The 9,276-nt window shown below is 39.6% G+C and overlaps 1 protein-coding gene and 1 pseudogene across 1 annotated transcript in view; both read right to left on the bottom strand.

The window, feature by feature from the left end:
* The window catches only part of FAR1 (fatty acyl-CoA reductase 1), a 68,959-nt gene extending 59,723 nt beyond the window's left edge, over positions 1–9,236 (bottom strand). The window contains exon 1 of the mRNA XM_006773189.2: positions 9,161–9,236. The gene's annotated coding sequence lies outside the window, so the exon portion shown is untranslated. The remainder of the gene's footprint in view (positions 1–9,160) is intronic.
* Positions 1–9,247, bottom strand: part of LOC102761152 — an 11,906-nt pseudogene extending 2,659 nt beyond the window's left edge.
* Between the last annotated feature and the right edge of the window lie 29 nt (positions 9,248–9,276).

Raw genomic sequence — 9,276 nt, 5'->3', positions numbered from 1 at the left:
GGCCTCCACTGCTGAAAGTAGGTCTCTGGCCTTTGCTTACAATGTTGCAATCCTGCTGGCTGAAGTCCAGCGGTATTTGTTACATAGTTTCTTAAACTGCAGGCTCAGAGGCCTGCAGCTGCAGGCGGGGAACGTTGGTTTCCTCCGTCACTGAAGCAAGCAAGCCTCATGTTAGTTTCAAGCTGCCTGACTGCCGGCCCCCATCTTGGCTGGCAGTTAATTTGCTTATTGCCCTGATTAGCCAATAGGAAGGGTAGCGGTCATATGCCAATTACCATGTTTCTCTTTTATTAAATAGGATTTCAGAAAGGGAGAAGGAGAAAGAGCTAGAAACATCAATGATGAGAATCATTGATGGGCTGCCTTCTGCACACCCCCTAACTGGGGGATCAAGCCCACAACCCTGGCATGTGCCCTTGACCAAAATCAAACCCGGGACCCTTCAGTCCTCAGGCTAAAGCTCTATCCACTAAGCCAAAGCAGCCAGGGCAACTTTTTGGATTCTTAGTATCTGTTTCCAGCTGTGAAAATGACTCAAGCTCCTAAGAAGAAGCCTACCCCAATAAGCCTGGTGGGTTATTGCACTAAAGATAAGAACATGCATAGCAAAGTAAAAGCATTACAGTATAAAACTTCAAGGAATTCATCAATTTATCAATTGAGAATCAAAGTCATAATGCTAAAAACCCTAGTGTTAAGATACTTCCTTCTCCAGAAACTGAGATCCAAAAGGAAAAGACAGCCAAAATATATAAGCACAATAGACTTAAAAAAATCAGTAGGGTAATGAATAACTACACTAATGGGACTGTCACTAACCACCTAACCTTGGACATGTCAATTAACTGCTCTGATCATTGGTAAAATTCATTGAAGGGGAGGCCAAATCACTGATGGTTAAGCTCTCAAAGTCTATATATCTATTACTATGTATTAAAATAAGTTGTTGCCTAATAGGACATTAGATACTCAGTGAATTATTAACTCTAATACATCACAAGGGTTATCACTTTAAAGCAATGTACTGCTCTGCATAGTCAAATGTCCCAATAGCAGCTAATTCACCTGTTCCTATCTCCTGAGGATTCTGCATATGGTAATAACCATTATTTTTACTTCATTTTATAGGTACAATCCACAAGTTTTTAAAAAAACATATTTCTAAAAAACTTATTTAGGACCATCCTTGAAATTAGATGGATGTTAAGATCTCTGGACTCCACTGAGAATCAATCCTTCATCAGCCAAAATATGTCTCTAACCCCCTGTATCACACCAAGGAGTTGTTTTAACACAAATGTAAATCTCAAAATACTTTAATAGATTCCTTCCTCCACAAATCTTGACTATGTAAGGGCAAGATAAGTCAAAGAAATGTCTTCGTCTCTGAAAAAAATGGTATTTATATATTTATTCATTTTTATATTATATATTTTACTTCCTGTTAATTCAGAATAAATAGCAGCCATTACAAAAAGTACCATACACTTATTCCAAAATCTTTGGTAAAAGCATTCCTACAAACTTATTAAACCGGCTATAGCTTGCTTTCACCCAAGAATCCAATTAAGAAATGGTGTATTTTTTTTAAAATTAACATTTGCATAATGAGCTTTATAATTTTATCACTTAATAATAAAAAAGTCTGCTTGTAAAAGGTAAGCAGTACACAGAAATAAATTTGAGCTGAATTTTAACAGTAGGCATTCTGCCTATACATTAAAGAATGGCTTATTAAACCAGAATCCATAGGCCCCCAAGGATATCTGAGTAGGTTCTGAGAGTCTTATTAACCAACCCCCTGAAATTATATGAAAAACTAAACTATTTCTGAGGAGATAGCACAAAGCTTTAAGCAGATACTCAAACAGGTTCATGAGCTTTGACTACGAATCTCTGCATTATGAATATATTTTAAGATTTTATTTCCAGCCTTAGCCAGTTTGGCTCAGTGGACAGAGCACCGGCCTGCAAATTGAAGGTCCCAGGTTTGATTCTGGTCAAGGGCACGTGCCCAGGTTGCAGGCTTGATCCCCCGCAGGGGGCATGCAGGAAACCGCCAATCAATGAGTCTCTCTCATCATTGATGTTTCTATCTTTCTCTCTCCCTCTCCTTTCCTCTATGATATCAATAAAAATATATTTTTAAAAAGATTTTATTTCCAATTAATATTTCTAAATATTTAAGACAATACTCCAAAATAATAAGATATAATGGTAAGATTCCTTAAATTCAAGAAGGATTGTTCATGTGACTAATAAGAATTCCATAAAATAGATAAACTAGGTATTTCAAAGTAATTCTAAAACTGTCAAATGGTTAACATTTAAATACACACACACACCTGCCACTATTTAAAACCTCAAAATGACATACTTCAAAGCTGATCACACACTCTCACACACACACATTCTAGACAAAATGGATCCATTAATACATGTGGTACTAAGATATCCAGAAGGCTTTTTAATGGAATGTGTCAAATAATTCACCATGGACATTCACAAAGTAGTGTGTCCTAATTTATAATAAAGCAATTGGCTTCTTTCAAGTATTGATGTAAGACCTACAGTATGTCAATAACATCTTACAGGGGTCTAAAAGATATAGAGAGATACAGATTTATATAAAACTTATTCTAAAAATAAAACATTACATTTTTCTACTTGTTTTCTCCAAGTGATCACCCTCACCTCCTCCACTTAATGTTCTTTCTCCCTGTCTAAATCCTACTTTGATTCAGAAATAATGTCATTTCCCACTTAGAATCTCTATAACCAATTTTGACATGATATGATCTCACTACATTCTATTTTATATATGCACACTGTCTCCTCAATTACATTATTCCTGCTCTACAGATTATTATATCTAAATTTCTTTTGCCCAGCACAATATAATCTATAGTCTCTATGTGATATATATAAAAAAATTACAGCCCTAACTGGTTTGGCTCAGTGAACAGAGCATCGGCTGCAGACTGAAGGGTCCCAGGTTTGATTCTGGTCAAGGGCATGTACCTTGGTTGCAGGTACATCCCCAGTAGGGGGTGTGCAGGAGGCAACTGATCGATGTTTCTAACTCTCTAGCCCTCTCCCTTCCTCTCTGTAGAAATCAATAAAATATATTTTAAAAAATAATTAATAAAATATTTTTTTTAAAATTCCAGTTCACTTTATTAGCACGTCTACTGACACACTTATCATAATATCTGGTAATCACTGGTAAAAAAAATGTCTAGGGATTTGCTTCAAAATAAAATAATGGGGAAGTGGATGGAGGTACAGATAAAACAAGATTGACCACAAGTTGAAAATTGTTAAGGTTACTGATATGCATATTATTGTATTTTTATGTTGGCAATTTCCCATAATAAAAAGTTTTTAAAAGTTTGCCTCTTCTACTAGAAGAGAGAGCTTCTTACAAACAGGCCCAGTAGTTTTCTTCTGTGTGCACCTGACCAATAGAGAGCAGATAAATTTACTTTACAAAACACATTTCATTCTCTTTATTTTAATCTTTATTGTTGAAAGTATTACTTATGTCCCCTTTTCTCCCCCATTGACCCCTTCTAGCCAGCCCCTACCCCTGGCCTTCACCACCCTATTGTCTGTGTCCACAGAGTATGCATATATGCATACAAGTTCTTTAGTTGATCTCTTCCCACCACCCCTCCCCGGCACCTGCCTTCCCTCTGAGATTCCACAGTCTGTTCCATGGTTCTATGTCTCACATTTCATTCTTTAGGCAGAATTATCTTTCAATGAAAGTTCAAAAGCTTTCAGATGGTATTCTATTTAAGTAATTCTCTTATTAATTCAGATAAAATACATTTATTCATTCATTACCTATTTAATAGGCACCTATTTTCTCAGATATCCTGTCCTGGTAATGCAGGGTATCAAAAATAACTCACCCTCTCTAATAAGTTAAAAATCTAACAGTACCCTCAAAGATCCATGGGGTAAAATGGGCAGGAGGGAAGACAGGGAGATGAAGAGAAAGAAGAAATAGTCAAAAGCAATAAATACAGTTTTTAAGAAAGGGATTTATAGCATCCACATTTTTTATTAGAAGGAGGGCAGCCGTAGCCAGTTTGGCTCAGTGAATAATAGAGCCTCGGCCTGCAGACTGAGGGTTCCACGTTCGATGCTGGTCAAGGGCACGAAACTCGAAACTCGGTTGCAGGCTCCTCCCCAGCCCGGGCCCTGGTTGGGGCTTGTGCAGAAGGCAACCCATCAATGTGTTTCTCTCACATTGATATTTCTCTCAGTCTTTCCCTCTCTTATCCACTCTCTCTAAAAATCATTGGAAAAATATCCTCGGGGTGAGGATTAAAAAACGAAAGAGAGCACACAGTTTGTTCAAGACAGACAGGTCTGAAAGTTCCCCACCCCACTCCAATTTACAGATGAGGAAACTAAAGTTCAGAGAGGGGAAGTGACTTGCCTCAAGTCATAAATCAAGTTACTAGCAAAATCAAAATTAAAACTCAGATCTGCTGATTCACAGTGCAATGTAAATTTTCTACATCACAGGATTTTTCTATACTATAATATTCACTAGCTAAAGGGAATGACTATTTTATTATTAATATATACTTCAGTTCTATATTGTGCCATACTGGAAAAAAAAAAGTAATTGGTTAAGTAAAGAGAGGAGGTGGGAAGAAATTGAACACAACAAAATACTAAGACAGTTAGTTATACATGAAGACTATATGCATGTACCACACTACCTCAATTCTGAGACACATTAAATTTTAAGACATAGTATCCATTTCATAAACATCTTAAAATAAATATAGCACTGTAAATACATCTTCATTTCAAAAAAATACTAAAATGTGAGCACACCTCTAAATGTAATATAATACACTCAATAAGACACAAAAATTACTATCATTTAAGAGCCACTGTCACAAAGCACAAACACACAGAGTAAGAATCCCTTCTAAGGGTAACAAATAGTTACTAAACACCTAAGGCTATGTGCCATTCCCTTCAATTGCTGGTATTCAAGTAAACAAGTTCGTCTTGCCACTGTCTCATAAGCGTGAGTTCTGGAGTTTTTTGACAAAGCAAGGTTTGACTCTCAGCTCTGTCACTTATCTTTTCAACCTTTGGAAAATTACTACTCTGAGCCCCATTCTCTTCACCTGAAAAATGGGATAGCCACCTTAGAGAACTATATGAAAATTAAACGTGATAATTTAAGAAAAAGAACTACAGTACCTAGATGAAATACTGTTTTCTCCCACAATCCCTATGGGCTAAATGAAATTTAAAAACCAGAACTTAGCCCAGCCAGTGTGGCTCAGTGGTTGAGCATAGACCTACAAACCAGGAGGTCACGGCTGGATTCTGGGTCAGGGCATTCGAGTTGCAGGCTCAATCCCCGGGTAGGGGGTGTGCAGGAGGCAGCCAATCCATGATTCTCTCTCATCATTGATGTTTCTATCTCCCTCTCCCTTCCTCTCAGAAATCAATAAAAATATGTATTTTTTTAAAAACTACAACCTATTCTTGACTTACAAAATTCCTCTCTTTCTCCTTTAGAGATTGGAATAAATCCGACTGGATCCTAGAGCAAATCCTACTAGTTTCCTTTGGAGAAATTTGATGAGAAAAGCTTACTTTCTTGAAATCAGTCTCTTCTTCAAATTGGGAACAGAAAACAATGACAAATTTTAAGTGTTTCAGTTTTATGCAAATTCAGCACTTTCATATTGTTTTACTGAACTGGGACTCTAAGCCCATTACAAACCCACTGAAGAGAGGAACTACAGAACCAACATGTGGGAAGAGGAAAGAATAAAAGGCCAAAAGACAAAGTTGAAATAACTCAACTGTACTAGTGGTTTGTTTTCTTTTTAACCTTTAATTCATTTATTAAATGCAAAGAAAACAATGTTCAGGAGAGTCAAAGCCCTATCTTCATGATTCAGGGTGCTTTAGTCACCTTGATCCCTCAGATTAAGCACATGCTATCTTTCAACATGTAGTTTCAGGATGTTCACACTGGTAACAACCCAGACATTCTACGATGGGAATGTGCCTACCAAAGTGGCTCATATGCAGTAGGCCTTGAAGTAAAGGCCATCTTTTTCTCTGATCCCAAACACAGTTCAGATTAGCATTAGCCCACCCACACAGTCCCTATTTCAGTTGAATAATTTGCCCTCACTAATTACAAAAATAATGCTCATTTTTTATTTGAAAAAATACTAAAAGTACAAGCACTTTTAAACCACCCACAATCTTATCAGCCAAAGATTAAAATATTACAAAGAGACATGCCAACATCTTTTCTATGAATTTGACCATAACTGTGATCATACCAAATTTTACATTTGTATAGAGCATTTGCCATTAAACATGATTAACTATTGGCCTGTATTTTAATATCTTCATTCTGGCTTTCTTGAGACTAAATTCACAATACTTTTTCCCTTACCTAACTCAATAGTTTCTTTTCAATCTTTGTTCTTCTGAGTCTCTCAGCTATATAGTTTGCTGCTGACCACTTCCTCTTTCTTAAAATTCTAAGTTTCCCTAAACAGTATATTGCTCAGTGTCTACAAAAGTCCTTCCAACTAATCTTTTTCTCTTTCTTCCCTGGCTCTTTTCTGTTAAACTCATAACAATCTCTAAAAAAAATAGCTCAGACCTGACCTTTGGATTTGCTATCAACTTTGTATCTCCAGCACTTAATACAGTGCCTGACATGAAACAGATGCTCAATTAATGTTTATTGACTGGCTACACCAATCCTGACCTTATTAGCTGTGTGATCTTGGGCAAATTAAATCTTTCTGAATCTCAGTTCCCTCATCTATAAAATAGGGATAATCAAAGAAAGATGATGCTCAGAAAGCTCAAAACAGTGGCTGGCACAAAGTAGAATCCAATAAATTATACTACTAGTATCAACATAATCTAGTACAGGGCACAAAAATGTTTATTATACATAGTTGAACACCAAGTCTACCTCTCAATAACCCAACTTACTTTCACTATATTCTCTTATAACTATCAAAAAATACTTTTATGTTCTTTCCTTTACTACCTATCTCCAATCATCAACTATTCTAATTCTTCTCTTATCATAAAACAGAATCATTATTTATCAACTAAGCTACAATAAACTTAGTTGAAGTCCACACCCTTAAATCTTCATTCAAACCTTCAATTCTCCTTTAAAGCCATTTCATTTGTCACTCATTATAATCCTCATGTCTTCCAATAACCCAAATCCCAACTCCTAATTCAAAGGATGATTCAAAACTCACCTCTTCCCAGAAACCTTCCCTGAGTAACTGTAACTTCACACCACTCAGATTCCTTCTCTGCTCTGAGTCGCCTCAGCACCTGTGAGCACTTGGGTATTCTGTTATACTTAGAGTAAAATGTGATCAATGAGTAGCATTAGCAAGAAATTATCTCCACAAAATTATTTCTACATCCCAAAGAATGGCTCATTAGCTATAATGCTTTGTTGATCTAGTTAATAAGGAAGCACCCTACACATACAATGAATGCCCTCTTTGGTTTCTGTCCTTGACCCTATACTATTTTATGTTTGTCAAAAGTGCTGAACTCTTCACATTCTTTTTGTGGTATCCTCAAGCAGAAATTATACCTCGGCCTATCACCTCCTCCCATTTAATGCCACTGGAAATTGGGTAGCAGGCCACTCTTTCTTTTCTACTACCTCTTCTCTGACCCCAGCCTCTGCCCTCACCCCACAAATAAAAAATCCAAAAGCTTGGAACGGTGATACACATGTACCATGTGTGTCTTTCCTCTTAAAACGAAAGGAACTTTGAACCTATTTAGCTATAAATCTTCCCAAGGCTGAAAATTTTCCCAGCAAGCATGATACATAACCAAATTCTACTACATCAAAATAGCTGATGCTGTAGCATAGCAGGATTGTACTTACATGTTAACTCTCAGTTGTGTTACCGTAAGAACTCCTGCATCATTTTTATGCTAATATTACTCATGCCCTGCAAGATAGTTGAGTAACTCCCCTACAGGGCAGATTTTCTAAGAGTATCTTCTGACAATGCGTTTAAACCAATGCATACTTTTTTTTTTTTCATGTAAAGAATCAAGCGATTCTTCCCTGCCATCCAAGCAAAAGAAAACACTTGTGCCATTAATTCTGAGAGTGTGCGCGCGCGGGGGCTGCTGAAGCAAAGCAAGTCAGATGAACTGAGGGGAGGAAGATGGATCAGCCTCAGCAGCGAGAGTTGTCAAGTCTGGGCGTTTAGGCCTCGATGCAGCGCAGCGAATGAACCTATGAACTTGGCGGACTGACTCCTTCCTGAGACATCTGGCTCTCCCGTCGCTGCCAAAACCCAGTTATTATTTATTACTCACTCAAAAGGCCCACACCCTTCAGCTACCACGCATAAACCTACCTTGTTTGCCCCTCGTATACTTTCCCCTAACTGGCCACCTAGCGCTCTCTAGTTAAGGAGCCTCTATCCACATCTCACCTAAAAAAATAAATAAATTAAAAAAAAAAAACAACCCTTCTCTCTCAGTCACCTTCCGGTTTCAGTAGGTGCCTCTGACTCCAGATCCACGTGTCCCCAACTGTCCACATCGCTTAACCTTCAAAATCCAAGCCTGCCCTCCCTGCACTCCCAGCTGACTCCCCCCACCCTCTACCCATGCCTACTTACCAGAGGCCAACCACACTGCACCGCTCCGCGCCGTCTCCTCCGGCACCCTTTTCTGAGCATCAACCTTTTCCCATCACTTTCTTCCTCCCCAGACCTGGAATCCTTCAATCACGGGCTTCTGGTGCACGCCAGCCGCTCCTCCGTTAGCTACCCCGCCCCGCCTTCACCGCCTCTTCCCGACCTCCCCACCCCGGGAGGCGCCCCCAGGCTCCGCAGCAGCAAACCAGGCTCCTCCCCACATCCCTGCAAGCGGTCCCCGCCCTCCGGAGGGCAGCGGCGCGCCCCAACCAAAGACCATCCGGTCCGAAGCCGGCACCCCCAGCCCGGGGCGAGGACGTGGGCGGGGCGCCGGGTGTAACCCCCGACTGGGCCCGGCCTGCCTTCCCGGCGCCCGCAACTGCGGCCCGACCCAGGCGAGGGGGGGCCCGCACCCGGCTTCTCCCACCCGGTGTCTTGCCTCTCACCTCGATGCACAGGCTTGGGCCTCGCTTTCCCCCGGGTCGTCCGCCGATGGCTCCGCCGCCGTCGCGCTCTCCTCACTGGCTCTTCCACCACCCCCGAGCGGCTGCTGAAGAGGGGA

The sequence above is a fragment of the Myotis davidii genome, unplaced genomic scaffold (genome assembly GCF_000327345.1).
Source record: "Myotis davidii unplaced genomic scaffold, ASM32734v1 scaffold946, whole genome shotgun sequence".
NCBI lineage: Eukaryota > Metazoa > Chordata > Mammalia > Chiroptera > Vespertilionidae > Myotis > Myotis davidii.
This window is presented reverse-complemented; position numbering and strand designations above follow the sequence as displayed.